Here is a 23,925-nt window from a genome sequence, read left to right on the forward strand (position 1 = left end):
GGAAGGGACTTCCCAGCCCTGCCTTGTCCCCAGAAGTTTCCCTGTCCCTTTATGCTTGCAAGCAACCACTGTTGAAGCCATTGGCCCCACATGGACTCAGAACAATTAAATAATACTTCCCTAAAGGTCTAGAGTTAAGAAGAGGATAGTAAAGAACTGAGCAGCAGGTAACTAGATAATCTGATTCACAAGACAGCTGATTTATCTTCAGCCCACAGGCAATTACAGGGATTGCTCCTCCTTTTCTCCTGGCTTGCTGCCTCCATCTCAGAAAGACTCCCTGAGTCTGAGGGAGAAGGATAGACAGCTGCAAGTTCATATACATGTCTGCCCAAGGCTCTCATTCTGAGTTCCAGGTCCTTGCCTGAGGACCGACCTCACCTATGCCTGCCTGATGCCAGAAATGCGCATCTCTAAGAGACCATGCTTACTGACAGGCATGTGACTTTGGCCTACAGGGCACACCAGGAAAGCCACAGTCCCCAGGTAACCTCATACAGTGAGGAGTGGAATGGGGCATTGTCCTTTGTTCCAGGTGTTGTGACTCTCAACCCTAGGGCTAGAGACTATGATCAAAGGGACACCTGATTGGATGGGCCAAAGCTATGACACTGATGTGATTTTTAGGGTTAATTAGCCCTTTGGGCAGGGCAGGCTTCCACCCACTGGTATAGTTCCCAGGCTAGGCGGGCCTGGGTAGACTTAAGGGGCAAGGCAGACAGAAGGTGTGTGCAATGGGAAGGAGACTTGAACTCAGAGGCTGCTGGTTTCTGTTAGGCAGAGGTTAACAGAAGACCATGACACAGAGACAGATAATATATCACCTAACTACTGACTGGTACAACACCTTCTCTAACCTTTGAGAGAGTCTGCTCCCACTGCTTGTTCACATCCATTCATTCAACAAATACTTACTAAGTTTCTCTTAGATGCCAGGTGCTACACAAGACACCAGATATAGTAGTGAATAGGACAGCCATCTTGCCCCCTTGGAGGTCACAGGACATTGTGATGAAAGACATTGAGCAAATAATTAAAGGGTGATGAGTGCTATGAAGGAAAAGTATAGGGTGTATTATGAGGTACCTAATTAGCAGGAGGCTCCAAGAGGACAGGGACCATGCTTAGCTTGTATACTAGTGCCAGTGTCTGGCATGGAGTAACCATGGACATGTTTGGTTGAGAGAACCAAGGAGTCTAGCTGAATAAAGGGTGTGTGTGTGTGTGTGTGTGTGTGTGTGTGTGTGTGCATGTGTGTGTTGTGTAATTAACCCTCCTTTAGCTCAGCTTGGTAAGCAGCTTTTATAAAACTGCTGATCCTCTTGAATTAATGATAGGTAAGAGCATGATATTAATGAGATATTCACCATTAGAGGCAGCTTACTAATAGAACAAGCCCTGACATAGAATCCTTGCCACCTGAGTTTGAACCCTGAATCTACCACTTACTAGCTATGAGAATTTGAGCAAGTTGCCCACATTTGCTATGCCTTGTTTTTGTAAATTCTATCTCCTAGCATTGTAAAGATATAAGGCAATGTATACTGTGACATTAATACTATAACTATTACTATAGTAAAACTATTATATCTATCATAAATAGTATAGTATTATATATAACGTAGTATTATATACAGTATAATAATTATAACGTACCTTAACTGTTAATATAATTGATAGCTATAATACTTGGTAGGTACTGTTATTTTTCATGTACACCAAACTTATATCCAAAAGGACTTTGGTAGTTAAAAGAAAAGACATAAACACGATAAACCTGGATATGACAGACAAGAGTAGAATAATAAATCACGTAGAAAGGGAGGAGAAGGTGTGTTTACAGTGCTAGATAATATCTATGTAGAGAGAGGATGAACCCTTGGAAGGTGAATCAGAAGCCTTTCCTGTTGGAAAGGGGCCTCTGTGCTTGGCATGCTGGTGGCTTTTACCAACCTTCCTACCCCCCCAAAACAATCTCATTCCAACGAGTTCAGAATTTTTTAACCTCCAAAATCTGTTTGTAGCAAGTTTGGGATGAGGGATGGCGAAATGAAGGGGAGATTGATGTGTGTGTACCCATTGGCCACATTTGCAGAAAGGATAGCAGACCCTTTTGACCTTTACAAGAAGCACCAGATCTTGCATATCTCCAAATTAGATGATACATACTTATCCAGATTTTCCAGGCCTTTCTCAATTACATTTATGTTAAGAGGCTGCTGTTTCCTGTTTATATTCTCTTACCACGAGTTAACCGTTCTCCCTACTTTCACTTAAGTTTTGCATCTTGCTCTGTGAAAAACTTTTAAGCTGCCTGAAAACATTTCCTGAAATTGTTTCTCAAGTCTCTTTTCAAATATCTGCATTTATTGAGGATTAATAAAGCTAAGCTGCCATCAAGATCAAAATGCCTCTCTTTACCCTAATTTGCAATTCCTAAAAACTATTATTTTTTCAGAATGCTTCACATTTTCCTTCTATTAGTGTTAATGACTGACTTTCTTTCTGGGAAATTTTCACAAAGAAATAAAGTTTTTAAAAAAGTTTTTCCAGGGGTGCCTGGGTGGCTCAGTCGGTCAAGTGTCCGACTTCAGCTCAGGTCATAATCTCATGGTATGTGAGTTCGAGCCCCATGTTGGGCTCTCCGCTGTCAGTGCGGACCTGGCTTCAGATCCTCTGTCTCCCTCTCTCTGCTCCCCCCCCCTCAAAAATGAAAATAACAACAAAAAAGCTTTTTCCAGTAGGTCTTTGCCTACTGGACTACCCACTGAGAAACACGGAGCTGCTTCCTGAAGCTGGGTGGTCGGCTCTCCTCGCCCAACCAGACCCAGCTGGGCAGTGCCATTCTTGCTGTGCCTCAGCAGGGTCTTCACAGACAATTGAAACAGCCTGAATAGGGGCGCCTGGGTGGCTCAGTCGGTTGAGCTTCCGACTTCGGCTCAGGTCATGATCTCACGGTCTGTGAGTTCGAGCCCCGCGTCGGGCTCTGTGCTGACAGCTCAGAACCTGGAGCCTGCTTCAGATTCTGTGTCCTCTCTGTCTCTGACCCTCCCCCGTTCATGCTCTGTCTCTCTCTGTCTCAAAAATAAATAAGCATTAAAAAAAAAAGAAACAACCTGAATATAAAATTTGCAGATGTTATGTGTACTGATTATCCATATCAAGAAGACACAAACAAGTAATAAAGACATGCACCCCATTATTGCTTCACTGCAATAATTCTAGATATGATTAGTTACAGCTAAAGAGTTAAGTCCCATTGTTAATTATGTTTTGGTGTTTTGGGGGGGCCAAAGTAATGGATATATAATCCAAATGTTGCTCCTTTACAGGGGTCAGATGGATCTCACATGAGATCTAGTTTGCTTCTTTGCCTTGTGTGTCAATTCCTTGCCCTATCCTGTCATTATCATTTCGCCATTAGTGAATCTTCAAGGCCTGACCCTTGTTAGGAAATGATGGAAAAAAGTCAGTTGCTCTATAATTACCAATTACAGTGTGACTTCTTACAAATAAATGCACTCAACTTTCAGCATTACTCATTTGTTGTAAAATTGTAAAAGTCCATCTCTGTTTAGAGATGTGGTTCATGCTTTGCTTGCTCTACTTCCTGGAAAATAATCCAAAATGGTGATGGCCAAATGAAACACTGTGAGGGGAGCAATGGCTGGTCATGGGTCACATCACATGCAAAGCCCTGACTAGAGAAGCGTAGTATCTTCTGGACATCTTTTGCAAAGATGACAGACTTCTTTAGGTAGGCCTTGCTTAGATATTAAGTGGAAGAAGTTTTGTTGACTGTGTTATAGAGGTCTTTGGCCCATATATTGTATATATGTTGGCCTATATATTGTATGAAACTTCAGTTATTATGTATAACTGCCAGGTGTTTAAAATAGGAAATAGGTAAGGAATGCGTTCCTGAGAAGAGGGAGCGAGGTTGCCTTTAAGAGGAGGTGAGGGCGTTACCTATTAGGTTGTTGAGGGTATTAAATGGGATGATGCATGAAAAGGACAGCCCAGCACCTGGCAGGTAGTAAGACTCAATAAATGTGAAATTATTATTACTAGTATCTGCCTAGCAGCTTCAGCCCCCTTGGCTTCATGTGCCAGCAACACTTCCCAATTTGTTCACTTCTTATCCTTCCTCGGGTTCTTTTGTTTATCTTAAGTTCTTCTTCTATCTTCTGAAATAATCGTATCTCATATCTACAGTTGAAGAGCTAAGAACAGCGAGGGACCTCAGGTGCAGATGTAGTCATAGGGATAATGGCGAATTCTCAGGTCTTTTAACTTAAAAAAGTTCAGGTCCTAGGGACTTTTTACCTTTTTCAAGATGGAGTCCTGTACTGTGTAGGTTACAGTTATTCTAGTCCATGGAGTGCTGGTAGTGGTATTTGTATCCCATCTGTCTTCCATTCCATATCACAGGCCCAGTTGTGATCAGGGATGTCAGCTACTTCACACAATCAGAACTTGTTCATTTGGGGCACCCTGAATGATGCCAGATGGGCAAGAACCTGAATGAGAACCACCTCAAGAGAACCTCTTGCCTGGAACCTCATGGTGAATTGTTGAATGTTTTATACTCCTTGTTCCCTCCGTTGCAGTCAGTTGGCCTGGGAGGAAGGGAGGGTGGGGAGCTGCGAGGGCCTTGTTATTTAGGATCTTCCTCTGATAGTAAAGAGCCAATTGGAGGGAGCTGTTCCAACTCTGTGGTTCTGGGCTCTGAAGTGGTCTTTACCTACAATAGCAGTGATGCCTAGGCTCAGATCCGTGGGAAAACAGCCTGGAGTTTAGGAGCCTCAGATTTTTTTTTTTTTTCAGATTCCCCTAAATGTCTCATATTTTTTTATGAGTTTATCTTTTTTTTTTAATTTTTTTAACGTTTATTTATTTTTGAGACAGAGAGAGACAGAGCATGAACAGGGGAGGGGCAGAGCGAGAGGGAGACACAGAATCTGACATGGGCACCAGGCTCTGAGCTGTCAGCACAGAGCCCGATGCGGGGCTCAAATTCACAGACTGTGAGATCATGACCTGAGCCGAAGTCGGACGCTTGACCAACTGAGCCACCTGGGCACCCCAAGTTTATCTTTTTTGAATCAGAACTGAAATAAATTCCAAATAGGCTGATATTTTTATCTTTATTTTTTAAATATTTATTTTTAATGTTTATTTATTTTAATTTTTTAATGTTTATTTATTTTTGAGAGAGTGAGAGAGAGAGACAGAGTGGGATTGGGGATGGGTCAGAGAGAGGGAGACACAGAATCTGAAGCAGGCTGAGCTGTCAGCACAGAGCCCGATGTGGGGCTTGAACTCATGACCTGTGAGATCATGACCTGAGCTGAAGTCAGATGCTTAACCATCCGAGCCACTCAGGCGCCCTAATGATTGTTTGTTGTTTGTTTGTTTATTAATGTTTATTTATTTTTGAGAGACAGAGACAGTGTGCAAGTTGGGGAGGGGCAGAGTGGGAGGGGGACAGAGGATCTGATGCAGGCTCTATGATGAGAGCAGAGAGCCTGATGCAGGCTCAAACTCAGGAACCATGAGATCATGACCTGAGCTGAAGTCGGATGCTTAACTGACTGAGCTACCCAGGCACCCTTATTTATTTATTTTTGAAAGAGAGAGAGAGAAATCACGAGAGGGAGAGGGGCAGAGAGAGAGGGAGACAGAGAATCTGAAGCAGTCTCTGCACTGACAGAGTTTGATGCAGGGCTCAAACTAATGAACCATGAGATCATGACCTGAGCCAAAATTAAGAGTTAGATGCTTGGGACGCCTGGGTTTCTCAGTTGGTTAAGTGTGAGACTTTGGCTCAGGTCATGATCCCCCAGTTTGTTGGTTCGAGCCCCATGTAGGGCTCTGTGCTGACAGCTCAGAGCCTGGATCCTGCTTCAGATTCTGTGTCTCCCTCTCTCTCTGCCCCTCCCCTGCTCACACTCTGTCTCTGTCTCTCTCTCTCTCAAAAATAAATAAGCATAAGAAAAAAAAGAGATGCTCAACCAACCGAACTACCTAGGTTCCCCTTATGTTTCTTTTAATGTGTAAGTTCTTTCATCCATTCTATTTTTCTCCTTGAAATGTATTTGTTGAAGACACTGTGTTGTTGTTATTGTTTGTTTTGTTTTTGTCCTGTAGAGTTTACGTCAGTCTGGGTTTGGCTTATTTTGCAGGATTCCTCAGAGAATGTTGTGAACTGCCAACAGAAGGTAAATAATGTCTGTTTACCTCTCTCTTGGTTATGCTATCAGGCATTAGTCATCATTGACTAATCTGTGATTTTCTAAGAGGTTGCAAAATGGTGATATTGGAATTCTATCATTCTGTTCTTCATTTACTAGCTGGACTACTTCTGTAAGAGAAATTCCTCATCAACCACGTGGTCAGGTATGGTTCCTATAGGAAAGGCAAGATAAATGTTGGCTTCTCTTTATGACCAGTTTTCAAATTATTGAGTTGTTTACTTACAACTCTCCAATTAAAAGTGACCAATTAAAAGTGGCCAATTAAAAAAAATCATTATAAAGTCATGGGTTTAAATATATTTGATGTATTTTAGTTTATTGCAGTCTGTTGCGATTATTATTCTTATGAGTGCTTGAATTGTCCCATCTTTGGCAAGAGTCTCCTCACCTCCTTTTGATGTAGTCCTAAGATACTTTGATAGCTTCTTGAGTTTTTGTTATAATGAAACATCCAAGCACATCTTATACATTTCCTTCTCCAGCTTGAGAACAAAGCATTTCTTTAAGGTTTCCATTGATAGGAAATGGCAATTAGAGACCACAGTCTGAATCCCAAGGACACTCATTGCTATTGGGTTGATCCTTGTTTTCTAGGGCCTTCTGGTGGACAGGAAGTACAAACATATATATTCTAACATAAAGTCATTCTTTGTTTATACTAATACTTTTGATTTAAATAAGACTTCCATTATTTTACATGACTTCATCTAATATCTACTCTTTCTCCCAACCAAATATTTCAGTTCCCAAACATATCAACATTTGCTTTATCTCTCCATATTATCACCTTAATTGATTAGTTATTAATCAATTAATATAGAAATGAAAACCATTTTTCAATTTTGTTTGTCCTTAGGATATATCTCACAAGGCATATACAGTCAAGTTAGTATGGTTTAAAGTTGTTTGAAATAGTTCTTCTCTTTGTGATTATACCACTAACTGTGCAGATAGGTTTTGTTTTATTTTTCTTTTGCTTTTTAAGGAAAGCTTTTTGTTTGTTTTGAGAGAGAGAGAGAGAGACCGCGCGTGCGAGCGAGGAAGTCAGAGGGAGAGGGAGAGAGAGAATCTTCAGCAAGCTCCATGCCCAGCATGAAGCCCAACTAGGGGCTGGGTCTCATGACCATTAGATCATGACTTGAGCCAAAATCAAGAGTCTGATGCTTAACCGACTAAGCCACCCAGGCACCCCTGGGGAAAGCTTTTTAAAGTTAATTTTTTTGGTAATTATTTAAAATATTTACACAGTTTCAGAGTCAGATCTACAAAACAAAGTATATCAGAAAAACCTAATTTCTATCCCTATCTCCTCTACTTGATTTCCTCCTTCTCCCATACATAGACATTTAAAAAAGTTTTTAGCTTATTCTTCCATTGTTTATATATATATATATATATATATATATATATTCACTTATTCTTAGATATATAGTAACATTTTATGTAGTTTTCCTCACTTTTTATTTAAAAAGTTATTTTATTGAGATATTTATATATAGTTCTACATTGCTTTTTCTAGACAATGTATGCTGGTGATCATTCCATGACAGTATATAGAGACATTTTTAACCCCCCCTTTTGTTAATGCTGCACAGTACTTCATATTTAGTTCAACCAGTTTCTTATAGTTGTACATTTGGACTGTTTCTATATTACAAACAGGGCTGCAATAAATAACCTATGTAAACACTTTTCCATATTTTTGCCAGTGATTTTTTTAGATAGATTCTGAGAAATGGTATTGCTGGATCAAAGAGGAAATGCATATGTAATTTTACTAGATATGGCCAACCGAATTACCCTTCATAGGGGTTGCCTCTTTCTGCATTCCCATCAACAGTATACTAGAATGACTGTTTCCCCATAGCTTTGCCAACAAATTGGTTGGATTTTTGCCAATTTGATAAGTAAAAAACACTACTTTAGTACAGTTTTGATTTGTATTTTTCTTGTTGGAAGAAAAGTTGAACATTTTTAAATATGTTATGGAGCCCTTTTCATTTATTTCTGTGAACTGTTTGTTCATGTCTCTTCCAATTTTAAAAAAATTTTTAAAAACTGATTTAAGTAATGTCTATACCAACATGGGGCTCAAACTCACAACCCAGAGATCAAGAACTGCATGCTTCAGGCACCTGGGTGACTCAGTTGTTTAAACATCTGACTTTGGCTCAGATCATGATCTGACAGGCCATGAGTTCGAGCCCCGTGTTCGGTTTTGTGCTGACAGCTTAGAGCCTGGAGCCTGCTTCAGATTCTGTCTTCCTCTCTGCTTCTCCCCAACTCGTGCTCTCTCTCTCTTTCTCAAAAATAAATAAGCATTAAAAAAAAAAACAAAGAAAAAAAAGAGTTGCATGTTCTTTCACCTGAGCCAGCTAGGTGCCCTGTTCTTGCAATTTTTAAGTTGAGTTTGTAGGGGCAGAAAAAATTTCCCTTCTTCCTTTCTAGGTTCTTTGGCTGGTCTAATAGTTAAATTGACAAAGATTAACAGAAGAAAAACACAATTTATACTTACAAGAGCCTCGTAAAAAATATGACATTCCAAGACAGTCAGGCAACTGAGGTTTATCTGCTAGCCTGAGCTAAGGAATGGGATAGAGGCCTAGGGCTTCAAAGAGGATGGGCGCAATTCACAGGAAGATGAAAAGAGGCATTATTTTGTAGTCATGTCTTTGCCCTGTCAAGCAGGTAAGTCAGATAAAAAGTTATTAGTGCACCTGGCTGGCTCAGTCAGTAGAGCATGTGACTTTTGATCTTGGGGTTGTGAGTTTAAACCCCATGTTGGGTGTAGACATTACTTGAAAAAAAAGTTATCTCTGGTAATAGCTCTCTTTATGGTTCAGGTCCCTATATAAGTTCTTTTAGGCATTGAGGGAAGATAAAAAGCTTTTCCTGAGTCTGCTGGGTGTTGATTTCCTTCAGGTCAAAATAATTCATATGCCAAAGTGGCACATTTTAGAGTGGCTTATTCTGCTCCCCTTAAAGATGTTGGTTCTTGGGGCTCCCGGGTGGCTCAGTCGGTTAAGCGCCCGACTTCAGCTCAGGTCACGATCTCGTGGTCCGTGAGTTCGAGCCCCGCGTCGGGCTCTGGGCTGATGGCTCAGAGCTTGGAGCCTGCTTCCGATTCTGTGTCTCCCTCTCTCTCTGCCCCTCCCCCATTCATGCTCTGTCTCTCTCTGTCTCAAAAATAAATAAAACGTTAAAAAAATTAAAAAAAAATAAAGTTGTTGGTTCTTTTCCCTCTAATTTTAGAAGTTCTTTATATATTAAGGATGTTAGCCATTTGTGACATGTTTGTCATTTTACTGTGCTTATGGTAATGTTTTCCTTATGAAAGTGTTTGCTTTTAAATTGTTTTAAAGTTTATTTATTTATTTGAGAGAGAGAGAGAGAGAGAGGCAGAGAGAGAGGGAGAGAGAGAATCCCAAGCAGGCTCTGCACTGTCTGTGCAGAGCCCAATGTGGGGCTCTAACTCACGAAATGTGAGATCATGACCTGAGTCAAAACCAAGAGTCTAACGCTTAACTGACAGCTACCCAGGTGCCCCTTCTACAGTTTCAATTTTTAAAAAATATCCTATGTAGAAGTTATCCTTTTGTATGCTATGATAAATGGATCAAATTTTATTCTTTTTGTATAGAGTCTCAAATTTATTTATTACTAGTTCCCCTCCCTCCCTTCCTTCAGCCTGCCTTTTCCTGGACATTGTATTCTTTCCTAGGTTTGCCAAAACTGGACATGGATCAAAATAAACATCTGTTCGACTCCCTGCACTTGATCCATTTTGTTGCCTGTTTTTCTTTCCTGTACTCTTTGTGATTTCTGCACAGTGTTTTTCCAGCAGTTCAAGGGAGTTATGACCTTTTGGGTTTCAGGAAGAGTGGGCTAAAGATCTGTCCAGAGAGTGATTCAAGCTGGAGCAGGTCCTGCCGAGGCTGAGGAGGGCCAGCTCTGCTTGGGGGTGAGGATAGGATTGGGTAGAAAGTGGTTTCCTGGGGGCAAAGTGGGGGTACTCATTCAGGAGCATTCAGGAGCTCAGTTGTTTCCTGTTCCCATATACCTCCTGCTCTTGTTTTCTATGTTTGAAAGTACCAATTTTCTAACTGAGGAAGACTGGTGACAGAAGGAAGAGAAGTGGGCAGTAAAAGGGAAGAATGGAATACAGAGATTGGAACCTCTCTTCCTCTATACTCACGTGATAGTCAGGGCAGCTCCATATCATCAATGCCAGCTCCCACTTGCCATTTTCTACAACCAAGTGCCAGGTACTCTGCTAAATGCTTTATGGGGAGTAAGTCATCTAATCTTGACCTGTTAGTTGGCTAAGGTTGTTACTACCAGAAGGGAAAAGAGGCTCAGAATTAAGGTCACACTTGTAAGTAGTAGGATGATGTCAGTCTGCATGACATTAAATTCCAGGCTCAATATGCCTAAGTCTGTGGCCTCCATAATAAAAGGTTCATAATACCCTATAGTTATATTTCCTCTTCCATCTGAGGACTAACCTCATCCCATTTCACTCCCCAGATCCACTGAGCTCAGATGTGGGCAGTGTGGTTGACTCTAGACTTTGCAGCCCTCATGCTGGGTTGTAAGTCTCTGTGGCCTGGGAGGGCCCCATGCTGGCCATCTTTTATTCCATTGCCAGCACAGTGCCTGGCACATTGTAGATACTCATTACATATCTGTTGGATAATTGAATAGATGAAAAAGAACGGGAAAAAGAAATGTGTGTTGGCGATGAAGAGGCAGGAGTAGAGGAGGCACAGGGGGAGAGAGGCAGATTTAGGGGTAAGACAGAGGAGCCGGAAGCTGCTGGACTGGTGACTGGAAGGGGTCCATGTTGATGTTTGTTCAGAAGCACAGAAAAGTTGTCACTTGCAGGTCAAGAAATATTTCAATTTTTTAACAACTTGATCATGAGGAAATGACCTAGACTGTAGTAATTTTCTGTCACTTATCCCTTATCAGAGGCATTTTGTTTTCTGAATACATCATCCAATGGGTCCAGGACTGAACAGAGCTCCCCTCTGTGCAGCAGATATGCACTTCTGCTTCCATCCTTCAGATTTCGAATATTTCTGTTCCATATTCAAACGTCCTCAACTGTCCTTTCAATTGGAAAACAAAACACAAACACAAACCCTGACTGTCTTCTACAAACAAGCTAAGGTGAAGAAGGTATTGAGCTTTTTCAGGTTGCAAAGAACAGAGAAACACTCAAGTTACCTTCAGGGAGGAACTTTTTCTAAGGCTATACAGGTAAGTAAGAAAAATAGGAAATGGCTTTTTCCCATCTTGCAAGATGGTGGGTGAAAAAAGCTGAGAAGTGAGATACTAAGGAGAAGAAACCTAAAACCTAGAAGGCTGATGCTGGTGGCAGGGTTCAGAAGGGTAACCTCAAGGCTAAAACGGCAAAGAAGGGGAAGTGGGAAGTCCCATCATAGCTGAAATCCTGTCCTAGTCAGAGGAATTGGCAGATATTCCCCCACTGACTATGCATTCCAGAAGGGCCATGTATAAGAGGAAGTATTCAGCAGCTAAATCCAGGGTTGAAAAGAAAAAGAAGTTTCTTGCTATTGTCACAAAACCAGTTAGTTGGTGGTGACAATGGTGGTACCTTAGTGATTAAACTTTGAAAAATACCTAGATATTATCCTACTGAAGATGTGCCTTGAAAGCTGTTGAGCCATGGCAAAAAACTTTTAAGTCAGCATGTGAGAAAACTGTGAACTGGTGCCACTCCTGGGACCATTTTGATCATCCTCACTGGGGGCAACAGAGGCAAGAGGGTTGTTTTCCTGAAGCAACTGAGCAGTGGCTTGCTACTTGTGACTGGACCTCTGGCCCTCAATCGAGTTCCTCTGTGTAGAACACACCAGAAATTTGTCATTGCACCTCCACCAAAACATCTCACTGATGCTTGCTTCAAGAAGAAGCTGTGTAAACCCAGACACCAGGAAGGTGAGATCTCTGACATGGTGAAGGAGAAATATGAGATTACAGAGCAGTGCGAAGTTGATCAGAAAGCTGTGGATTTGCAAATTCTGCCACAAGTCACAGCTCTTCCTCAGCTTCAAGGCTACCTCTGCTCTGTGTTTTATGTCACAAATGGAGTGTATCCTCACAAATTGGTGTTCTAAATTTCTTACAAAGAATCTAATTTAATAACTGATCCATTAGAAAGAAAGAAAGAAAGAAAGAAAGAAAGAAAGAGAAAGAAAGAAAGAAAGAGGGGTACCTGGGTGGCTCAGTTGGTTAAGCATCTGACCCTTGATCTCAGCTCAGGTCTTGATCTCAGGGTTGTGAGTTACGGCCTCGCATTGGGCTCCATGCTGGGTGTGAAGCCTACTTGAAAGGAAGAAAGGAAGAGAGAAAGAAGGAGAGAAAGAGAGAGGAAGGAAGGAAAGGAAAGGAAGATGGAAGAAAAATAGGAAATGGTCTGTGTAGGCCTTGAGGAGAGCTGGAGTGCCATTCAGGATATAACATGGGATGGGGTGGCCTGGCAGAGAAGAGGAAACTGCTCTCTGTCCTTGAGCATAATGACAGTAACTCCTTCATTTCACAGCTCTTCCGGGGCCTGAACAGATTACCTCCACATCAGCTCCAAACTTCTTCTACCTTTGCTGCTTCTCTCTCACCTGTCTCTTCTTTCCTCTCTAGTACCACAACTTCTACAAGTTGGCTACTCTTCTTTCCTTTTCTTTTCTTTTCCTTCTTTCCTTCTTTCCTTCCTTCCTTCCTTCCTTCCTTCCTTCCTTCCTTCCTACCTTCTGTCCTTTGTTTTTGCCTTAGGGTATGATGGTATCATTAATTTGTGGGCGTATTGCTCTTTCTTAAAAATTTTTTTTAAGTTTTATTTATTTATTTTGAGGGGGGGAGGGGCAGAAAGAGGGTCAGCTCTGAGCTGTCAGCTCCAAGTTTGACATATCATGAAACTGTCAGATCATGACCTGAACCAAAATCAAGAGTCAGATGCTTGGGGCACCTGGGTGGCATGGTTGGTTAAGTGTCCAATTCTTGGTTTCAGCTCAGGTCATGATCTCACAGTTCATGGGTTTGAGCCCTGCATTGGGCTCTGTGCTGTCAGCTCAGAGCCTGCTTGGGATTTTCTCTCTCCCTCTGTATCTGCTCCTCCCCTGTTCATGCTCTCTCTCTCTCAAAAAATAAATAAATAAATAAATAAATAAATAAACTTTAACAAGAAGAAAAGATCTGCAAAATAAATGAAAAAAGATTATTAAAAAAAAAAAGAGTTGGACACTCAACTGACTGAGCCACCCAGGTGCCCCATTAATTCTGGGGAGTTATTGCTCTTTGTAAGAGAAAATCTATAATGTACTCTTTGATTACATGAAATTAAGGCAGAGTTTGAACTGAGAGGAAATTAAGGCAGAGTCTGAACTGAGAGGCTGATCCAAGAGGTGTTCCATTGCTGAGCACAATTCCTTGAGCAGAGAGGTAAGAAATGTCTAGAGTGGGTCCCCTGAGACAGAAATCATTTTAGGAACAGTCACCTTTGGTATGGAATTCTAATGTGTCCCTGTTCTGGGTTGTAATTCCCCTACTCATTGGCCTATCCATGGTTCAAGCCTCTACTAAGCTGAGTTGGCCCCTAGCCCGTTGTTAGCTTGTAAAGGAAGGGAAGGGCTACAGAGTCTGGATGCTCACAGAGAAGTGGTAAGAGGAAGAAGGAAGAGGTAATATTGACCAGGAAAATGGTGGCACTTCCTGGGTCAGGGTCCTAGACTGTAGCTGTAGAACAGTAGGGGTTTGAGTTATTTTGTAACTGGGGCACAGGAGTACAAGAGCACCTGCTGCAGGGGTCCCAAACAGACGAGGTTTGATCACTTTCCACTGACAAAATCGAAAGTCAGAGACATGAGTGGTGGTGAAACAAGAAAGGAATTCATTTCAGGGAGGCCTATACTGGGAGGATGGCAGACTAACTAGTGTCACAAAGACTGTCTCCAAAGTGCTGGAAAAGCCTCTAGGTTTACTATTTTATTTATTTATTTAATTTTATATTATATTATATTTTATTTTGAGACAGAGAGAGCACAAGTGAGCAAGGGGCAGAGAGAGAGAGAGAGAGAGAGAGAGAGAGAGAGAAAGAGAAGTGGGGCTCACCCAAAGCAGGACTCAAACTCATCTGATATGGGACCCAAACTGACAAACTGTGAGAACATGACCTGAGCCAAAGTCAGATGCTTAATGACTGAACCACCCAGGCACCTGCCTCTAGGTTTATAAAGGGAAAATGTGGGACAAATGTTGGTGGGTATGTGCAGGTGGGCAGCAAAAATCAGGTTGTTCATTGTCTTGGAGTCAGTTATGTGGGGTCTTGCTGGGTCAGAGCACTCCTTATTGCTTGAGGGGGTAGTTTCTGTCCCCAGTGGATGCTTTGCCCAAAGGGTCTTTTATCTGAGTTAAGAGAGAAACTGGAAAGAGGAACTTAATCAGAAAATACTGCGATCAGAATGGAGGTAGTTGCAGTCCTCTTTCAATTTGACTATCAAAAGAAAGTGAGAGGAGCCTGGGTGGCTCACTCAGTTGAGCGTCCAACTCTTGATTTCGGCTCAGGTTATGATCTCAGGATCGTGAAATCAAGCCTCACTTCAAGCTCTAGGCTGATCATGGAGCTTGCTTAAGATTCTCTCCCTCTCCCTCTGACTCTCCCCACTGCTTGGGTGCTCTCTCTCTCTCTCAAAAAAAAAAAAAAAAAAAAAAAAAAGGAAAGAAAGAAAAGAAAAGATAGAAAGACAGAAAGATGGAAGGAAAAAAAGAAAGTGATGGCCAAAGGCTGAGAACCCGGGCTTCCCTTTCACCATATGGAGCTGGTGTTCTTCCTGTGGTGCCTGCATATTCCTGTGTCTCTGTGGAATGATTCCAAATCCCCACCCTCTGTCTATAGAGGCCCCACTACTTCCTACCTCTTCAAATATCCTCCCCTTAAACTAGTTCTTCTCCCACTTTTTTTTTACCTTCTTCCTCTCTTCTTCACTCCCTCCCAATCTCTTCTCGCTCACATTCTTCAACATCTTTTTCTTTTGACTTATATTTTAATCTTTCCATTCCACCATCTTCAGTCTTTTCTTCCATTTCCTCCTTCTTTCCCGTCTTCTTGCCTTACCTAACTTGGCTTTCTCCCACTTTTCACTGCAACAGCTTTTTATCCCATCCATTCAGCATACCCCGAGGGTGCAAACTCATGGCCTGCTGCCTGATAACTGCAGAGACATATAATATGTAACAGAATGCTTACCAAAAATATTGAATTCATTCCCAACATTTAAGAATGGGATATTTCACCTAAAAAAACCCCCAGATTTCAATTTCTAAAAAAATTGAAACTATCTGGCATCATGAGGCCCATAACGGCAACAGTCGAGGAAGCAGGATGGTGGCGGCCCCTCTCAGGTCACCAGAGTCTACTTGGTGTTCCCTGGTTTCCCTCACACTGAGGGAAAATGTCAGCAATTATCATTTAGTTTGAGCAGCTTTTTTTCCATTAGCAGAAAAATTTCTGTTCCAACCCACATCTTTACTCAAAAGTGGGAGAACAAAGAGACAGCAAAAGCCTTGTTTTTTTCTCACCCTCGAGTGCTTTATCATTTGCATTTCCTGCTTTGCCTCTGCAGGTGGCAAAGTCTGCAACCTCTGCTATAGACAAAGACCCCTATCTCCCTTCCCCATTTCTCTACCCTCACCTCCTCTTTTTCCGTAGTACCCGCCCACATTTTGTTCGTGCGAAGATTAGTTTTTAATGCAGCACTGTAAGGTTAAGTAACTTCAGGACCACTACTGAAACTTTCAATCTTCAATCTACAGAAAAGTTCTGTGAAAATTCATCATATTTTTGCAGTGGTGCTTTGTATATGTTCATGGATTGGAGTAGTTACTTTATTGAGAATCTATTACTTGTCTTGCTATTTGTGTCATCTGGCTAACAACCTATTCATATGGATAAGAGCTGAGGAAATGTTTACTGTGCATGCCCAAGACAGCCTTCTTTTAGGATCATTATCAGCTTGGGGATGGCATTCAGCTGGTAGTAACAGAAACCTGAAAAACAGTGACATAACAATTTAGGGGCTTAATTTTTCTGCATTTAAAATCAATCTCAAGGTGAGAACAGAGCTCCTAATAGTGTAGCAAGAAGCTGGCTCCCTCAGCCCCTGAACCGTCTCTTCTCTAGGGCTGGTTGTGTCTTGCATCATCTCTTCGTTTATTTTCCTCCTTAACCCTTACCATATTCTGACATATTATATAGCAATTAGTTGATGATCTGTCTCCTCTCACTAGACTAAGTTCACTGAGGGAAGGGATTTTTGTCTATTTTCTTCATGAGGAGTCCCTAGCACTGAAAACACCATGTGTTTGTTGAGTAAATGAAGAAATGCTGTCCAGATGACTGCTGGAGGTCTGGCTATCATGTTGATGCTTCAGGCAGGGGTAAATGGGAGGATAAAGGCCAAAGAAGACCCAAGCCTGTAGAGTCAGTTCCAGAAAAGGATTTTCTTGCAAGTCCCATTTAGTAACTTAAGGAGTCTCACTGAACTGTGTCACAGAGCCACTCCTACTTGCATGGGAAGCTGAGGGAAAAAATTATTTTTAAAACAGAGGAACATTTCTAACCAAAGTAAAACTGGAGTTTTGTCAGTAGGAGAAATGGAGAATGGATATTGGGTCTCTGCAAGATGGCTCTGATGCACTCTCTGAATGCATGAAGCTCCAGAAATCCTACACAAAGCTCTTGACCATGGCCCTATGCCCTATGCCTCCTACTTAATTTACTCTTGTGAGTAACATCAGCTTCCTTGAATTCACTACACTGTGATTCCTTAATTCCATACTTACCATTTACCTGTTGGGTTTCTAAAATGTAATTGCATATAATACTAAGAACCATGAATAGTAAGATAAGCCTCATCTTTAATCTACCAATTATTCTATTTTAGGTATTGCTATTCTTTTTGAAACATTCAGTGGCTTAAGCTCTACCCAACAGGCCTCTGACTTTGTGTGTGTTTGCATGTATGCATGGGCATGCAAGTGTGTATGCATGGGTTCACATGTGCACAGGTCTGTGTCCACATATCACAAAAAAGGGGAAGGGAACAGAAGCTTCTCCCTGTCTCTTCCTCCTCCCTTTCAAGGCAGATGCTGTCTGGAGCTAAAAAATGCTTTGATGTGTACAATGCAAGACTGTGCATCCCAACAGATAACCTGAGGCACAGGGAGAATTGGGCACCTTGGGCCCTGCCTATGAACTCACAAAGGTGGTGAGTGTGGCTAAATTCCAGCCTCAGCCTCAGCTCCCTTGGCCTCATGCACCAGCAGGGCACAGACTGCCTGCCCAAAGGAAGGTGGCTTTTTTCCTAATTTGCACAAAAGGTGCCACTTGTGAAGCTCACATACCTATGGGCTGCCTGCACCTATTTAATTCAACCCAGGAGGAGTCTTTTAAAAATGCACACAAAGTCTCTCTGTAAGCAGGCTGTAGCCAGCTCTCCTGTATGGAGGTCAGTAGATTTCTCCCCTACTAAGTCTGAGAGCCAGAGATCTGCATGTGAGTCCTCACTGAAATCCCCACTCTCTCCCTTCCTTCTTTCCTTCATCTAGTCCGTGTGTGACTATTGAATGAAAATAAGTGGAAGACAGACACAGTCCAACACCTTCTAAGTAAGACTGTCTCTCCCTAGGCATGCTGCCCTGCCAGAGAGATGAAGCCAAGCTTGTGGGGCAACTGGATGGGTTGGAAGCTGGTTGAGTGGGCAGTGAAAGAATTCACCCAAGGCAGGACAAAGGAGATAGAGGCTTATTGAATACACTGTAAGGGAGCAGCAGCCAGGAGATCAAAGAAGAGACTCTGCCTGGAGGCAGTGGGGGATGGGGAGGGGCTATAGTTAAGGGGGGGTATGAGAAGGTATGGGAACATGTGGAATTTTCCTTTTTTGGTACCTGTGCCCAGTTGCAAGTAGCCCATTGGTCAACTAGGACTTATGGCTATTTTGAGGTGGGTCACCTAAATGGGCCTGTTTGCACTCTGCCTGGTGGTCACTGTGGGCCCTGCTACCTTACTCAGTTTTCCATTGCTCAAGCTTGCTGCCTAAAAGAGGCCTTTACAAAGCTCACAGTGCATGTAGCCCATACTTGTACCCCACTGAGGGACTCTTGTCAGGGGCATATCCTGGCTCCCTCCAGATTGCCTCTGGAGGTGTCTAACCCCATTCCCCCCTCATTTTAATTCCATTTTAGACAGTGTTGTCTTCTGATGCTGGCACCAAACAGGTATGAGCTATTTCTGGAGCCCCTTGTGCACTGGTCACACTTTCAAACTCAGAGGACCTATTGAATGTATGAAATAATTAGATCTATCTTAAAATGCTCACCAAATAATGAATGTACACAATAGTTAGTTATACAGCAGAATGGTTTATTTTTTATTTTATTAAAATTTTTTTTCATGTTTATTTCTGAGAGGGAGAGAGGGAGCGAGAGAGAGCATGAGCAGGAGAGGGGCAGAGAGAGAGGGAGACACAGAACCTGAAGCAGGCTTCAGGCTCTGAGCTGTCAGCACAGAGTTCCATGCGGGGCTTGAACTGTGAGATCATGACCTGAGCCACCCAGGCGCCCCCAGAATGGTTTTTAAAGTAACAGTTTAGGGGCTTCTGGGTGGCTCAACTGGTTGAGTGTCTGACTCTTGATTTTGGCTTGGGTCGTGATCTCGTGGTTCATGGGATTGGGCCCATGTCGGGCTCTGCACTGGTGGTGCAGAGCCTGCTTGGGATTCTCTCTCTCTCTGACCCTCTCCTGCTCTCTCTCACTTGCTCTTTCTCTCTCTCAAAATAAACAAACATTTTTAAAATAAAATAAAATAAAATAAAATAACAGTTTAGCTCTTTTATCAAATTAAATCTCATAGAGAAAGAAGCTCACTAAACGAGAAAAACACAGAGGTGGAACCTCTCTGGATGAAGAGGCCCAGGAGTTAAGGCCTGGCCACTGTGTACCAATCTGCGTACTAGCCAGGGCCCCTGGAGGCCATTCTGTGGATCTCCAAGTGTCCCTTGAACATGGTTTGCAAATGTATAGGGTGGTGGAAAGAACTCAGACTCAAAGTTGGGGATTGGTGTGCGTTCCCGCTTTGCTGTTGAGTAACCTAGGGCAAATGAAATAAGCCACTCACTCCCTGTTAGCCTCATGCCCACACCCGCAGGAATGGGAGAACAACCCACACAGGCACCTACACCCCAGTGGAGAATTACCCAGATGTCCCCTCCCCGTCATCTACTCAGAAGGTCCTTTCTCAGCAGCCTCCTCTGTCTTATCATTTGACTGTTTATCTTGATGGCTATGTATCTCTGACACTGACAGAGCTGATTGCTGCCTCAAACTCCATCATCCTCTTCTCCCTCAGCAATGGTATCTGAATCTTGTATGAAGGACAGTGTGCTACTTAAGAACACTTTACTTCCCCAGACTCCCTTGCATCTAGGGGTGGCCACATGACTATTTGGATAATGAGTCATCAGCAGAAGTCCGTTTGGTGTGGCTTTCAGGAATTCTGTTGCTTTCAGATAGATTCAGTTGCAACATACCTTTTGCTCTTTCCTCTTCCTTTCTGCCTGAAATGTGGGTATGATGCCTGCAGGCAGAACAGCTACCTTACACCCATGAGGCAGAAGGATGGACTGGTATAGATGTGAGGTAACACCTCTGGCAACATTGGGGACATGTTACCAAACCAGAAGAGATGGGTCAACACAGCAGCAGTGTCTTTCTTAGTGAGCACTGTCCTCCTTGCAGAGCTGGAGAGAGGTGGGGTCTTGGAGCCACTAACACCCATCCTGCCTGATGGGAAGAAAGGGAAATCCAAAGAAGTTGGGTCTCAGCTGGGGCCTATGAAGGGCTAATTGGGCAGTGATCTTGCCTCTCCTACCTGCCTCCTTGTCCTAATATTATCCTAATAATCTTTCTCCCACTCTGTCTCCCAGGATATTCCTACAGTCTCAGTATTTGGCCTCAGCTATGAGAAAAATTTCTTACTATTATTCTTTGTTTATTTTGTAGTTCTCTGAAGATATTCTTCTGATAGCTTTTTGCCATTTGTCACTCTTTTTTCTCTATTCCTTGTGTGTCAGCATTCTTTCTTGTTTATTTCTGTTACATGCTCACTCCCTGAAATTTGATCTAGCCTTCAAGGTGTGTCCCAGATGCTTTTGGGAAACCAGCCTGGATGGAGACATTTCCCTTCTCTGTAACCCCACAGCACGTAGTTTCTGTGGCTTCTATGATCACCAGCATACTGGCATGTGCTTGATTAGACTTATTCCTTTTATTACCCTCTAAATTCCTTAAGGCAGGGAATGTCTTGTACTCAGCCCTGCCCTTAGCACATTGTATGTGGCCCATGAGTATTCATTGAGTTCAACTGGAAATTCCAATTTGAAAAGAGAAGACACATAGATACACACAAAGCACAATGTATTTAAATAAAGTGGAGATTTCATTTTCTTCGAGAAATGCCTCCTCTACAGGCTTTTGCCACACATATACAGGACAGGGGGAAAGAAGGCATAGCTGTAAACCACCCACTTGGAGAACCCTTTTATTCAGGAGAAACACAAGCTGTAAAAGAAATCACTATCACCTCTTATCACCTGTAATAAGGAAATTCTGAATAACTCTTTCCTGGGGATCCAGTGAGTCAGAGGTTCACACCTGGTTAGGTAAGTAGTGGGTGTGATCAGGGAAGAAGTGATGAATGTTCTTTTGGATTCAGCACCCAGCATCAGCTATTTCTACAGCAGTGATGCAGGTTTCCACGTAGAGTCCTTAATGTTGTTCAGAGTGCTTTCACACACATGTCCAAACAGGATGAAGCAACGGTAGTTGCCTAGAAAAGGAACTTGATGGAGCAGATTCAAAGGATCCAATTGTTGCACTAGGAGAAGTCTTCTTAAGGATAGGAACATAGCAGGAAAGGAGAAGAACTTCCTTGTCTTGACAGTGTTAGTGTGGACATGTCTAGCAACCAATTAAATGTGAGAATTGGAAGCTGAAGAGGGAGGGAATGGGCTGGAGAGTAGATTTTGGAGTCACTGGCACGTAAATGGAGATTAAACCCTGACTCTGGGCAAGATCACCTTGGGAGGGTATGAAGGAAGGGGAGGATGGAATCTGAACACTTAAGTGGTGAGTAGAGGACAAGACACTGGAGAAGGCCAAGAAGGGCCAGCCATAGAGGTTAAGACTAAGTAGGAGATGGGGAGCCTGGGAGGCTCAGTCAGTTAAGCACTGGACTCTCTCTCTCTCTCTCTCTCTCTCTCTCTCTCTCTCTCTTTTTGAGAAAGAGGGTGCAAATGAGTGAGAGGTAGAGAGAGATAGAGAGAGAGAGAGAGAGAAGAGGAGCTCACTTCAAATGGTCTTGTGTTCACCTGAAGCGGGGCTTGAGCTCTCCTGAAGCCGGACTCGAACTCACGAACCGTGAGATCATGACCTGAGCTGACATCAGATATTTAACCAACTGAGCCACCTAGGTCCCCAAGCATTGGACTCTTGATCTCAGCTAAGAGTCGTGAGTTCAAGCCCTGAGCCTACTTAAAAAAAGAAAAAAAACAAAAAACTAAGTAGGAGAGGAAATTATTGTGGAAATCAAGGGTTGAGACTTCTGAGAGGAGAGAGACAGAGAGACAGAAATAGCACCAATGAATGCAAACAGAGTTTCTGGGAAGGGGAGAATCACAAAGTACCAATTGGATTTGGAGTGGGGCAAAGGGAGGGGATACATGGGATAAAAGTGGAGATGAAAGGAGAATTTCCAAGGTGCCAGAAAGGAGAAGCAAGGAGAGTGTGGAGACACAGAAGTAGGGTGACAGTCACCAAATGTCAGCTCCTTCAGGGTCCTTGCTTTTTCTGGGCAAGCCCCTCATGATGACTGAGCAGGGCTGGGGTTGGAAAGGCCTGGCTGTTTTCACCCAATTTGGTTTGCTCTGTGGGGGCTCTCCATAGCTGTCTGAAGCTCTGCAGGCCCTCCCCTTACCGTCATAGAGGTTGATTTCTAATCAACATCTTACATCTCAAATTCCATCCTGGTGTCTGCTTCCAGAGAACCCAATCTCTGACACAGTGGTGGAAACAAGTCTTTGAAGAGTTTAGTGGGAAGGAGTAAGGAAGGGTTTCTAAAATTTTTTCTTTTGTTTGTTTTAAGAGCAGGAAGGAGAGGAAGGAGCCTGTGGAGAGGGAGTGCTTGACAATACTGGAAGGGGACAGGATGGTTAGGAGGTGAGGCCTGGGGAGAAGGCGGAGGATGGACTTTAAGGCCAAAAAGAGTGATTGGCTTGGAATAAGAGGGATCAGTTGCTCAGTCTCTGAGATTGAGGCTGATGGTATATTGATTGGGTGAATCTAGATTGTTTTTGGGGGTAGTCAAGGAAGTGAGGAACACTCTGCTCAGGGACTTCAGTGACCAATTGCTGGAGAGAGGAAAGCAGGAATCCTCGAGGTTAAGGTGGATTAGATGCTTTCACCTCCAGTGAGGATTTGGGGGAAGCAGGGCAACTTTTAGCAGAGCTGTAAACAGAGGAGAAACTCTGGGCAAAACCCAGATAGAGATAGAGATCTGAGATAGAAGACCCACTTCTTCCTGTTAGAATCTGTTTGGTCTGACTAGATGGATTTGGTATACTGATTCCAAAATCCAAAGGATTTTCTATGCCTTCAAACTCCATGCCATCCTCATATCCGCTGAACACATCCTCTGTATTACACACAAGACATGATACAAATGTTGATCAGGGCAGGATTGACGTGAGAACCCTCCAGCACCTTGGAATTCTGTCATTTAACCAATTTCAGTTTCTCCTAACTGTACAATTATCAATTCCATATTTCTCCATTTGTTCTAGAAGGATATAATTTGAGATGTCATGAAATGCCTTAATCAAATGCACCCCCTTGGGTCTGCTATAGTGCCTCATTCTGTCAGTCTCCCTGACAAGACAACATAAATGAGGACAGTCTGGCATGACCCTGGTGGCCACATTTACTTCTTTTAAGGTCTCACAAGACACCACTTAAAAAAAAAATGTTTATTTTTGAGAGAGAGACACACACACACACACAGAGCGTGAGCATGGGAGGGGCAGAGAGAGGGAGACACAGAATCCGAAGCAGGCTCCAGGCTCTGAGCTGTCAGCACAGAGCCCGAGGCGGGGGTTCCAACTCAGGAACCGCGAGATCATGACCGGAGCCAAAGTTGGATGCTTAAATGACTGAGCCACCCAGGTGCCCCACAAGACACCTTTTTGTATCTCATTTGAGGATTTTTGCCTATGGTCATTGTTAAGGCCACTGATTTGTAATTTTCAACATTCTCCTTTTGTCCATCTTTGGAAGTCAAAGCTACCTCCAGCCTTCTAACACCTGTCTTCCTTTCCATGATTTCTCAAAGATCACTGATGGTGACTTGGTGATACTCCTAGTATCATAATTTTTTTTTTTTTTTTTTTTTTTTACTCTGGCCTGTAGTCCATTCATAGCAGGTATTTGAACACATTTGGTGCAACTACAATTTCTCTTACCTTCTTTTTTTTGGGGGAGGTTGACCCCTACTTACCAATAGTCACCTTACCCTTTCCATTCAAAGGCCATGGTTCTTGAG

At 42.8% G+C, this 23,925-nt stretch overlaps 2 long non-coding RNA genes and 1 pseudogene across 2 annotated transcripts in view; 2 read left to right on the forward strand and 1 right to left on the reverse strand.

The window, feature by feature from the left end:
- LOC109499533 overlaps positions 1 to 1,019 on the reverse strand; it is a 33,473-nt gene extending 32,454 nt beyond the window's left edge. The window contains exon 1 of the long non-coding RNA XR_002156835.3: positions 916 to 1,019. This is a non-coding gene — a long non-coding RNA (uncharacterized LOC109499533). The remainder of the gene's footprint in view (positions 1 to 915) is intronic.
- Positions 702 to 10,035, forward strand: LOC109499535. Its single transcript, XR_006597643.1, has 5 exons — positions 702 to 1,337; positions 4,432 to 4,566; positions 6,186 to 6,221; positions 6,354 to 6,399; positions 9,979 to 10,035. It is a non-coding gene; the product is annotated as an uncharacterized LOC109499535 (long non-coding RNA).
- Positions 10,036 to 11,539: 1,504 nt separating this feature from the next.
- Positions 11,540 to 12,400, forward strand: LOC101099962 (annotated as a pseudogene).
- The last annotated feature ends 11,525 nt before the right edge of the window (positions 12,401 to 23,925 follow it).

Source organism: Felis catus, chromosome B2, assembly GCF_018350175.1.
Source record: "Felis catus isolate Fca126 chromosome B2, F.catus_Fca126_mat1.0, whole genome shotgun sequence".
Taxonomy (NCBI): Eukaryota; Metazoa; Chordata; class Mammalia; order Carnivora; family Felidae; genus Felis; species Felis catus.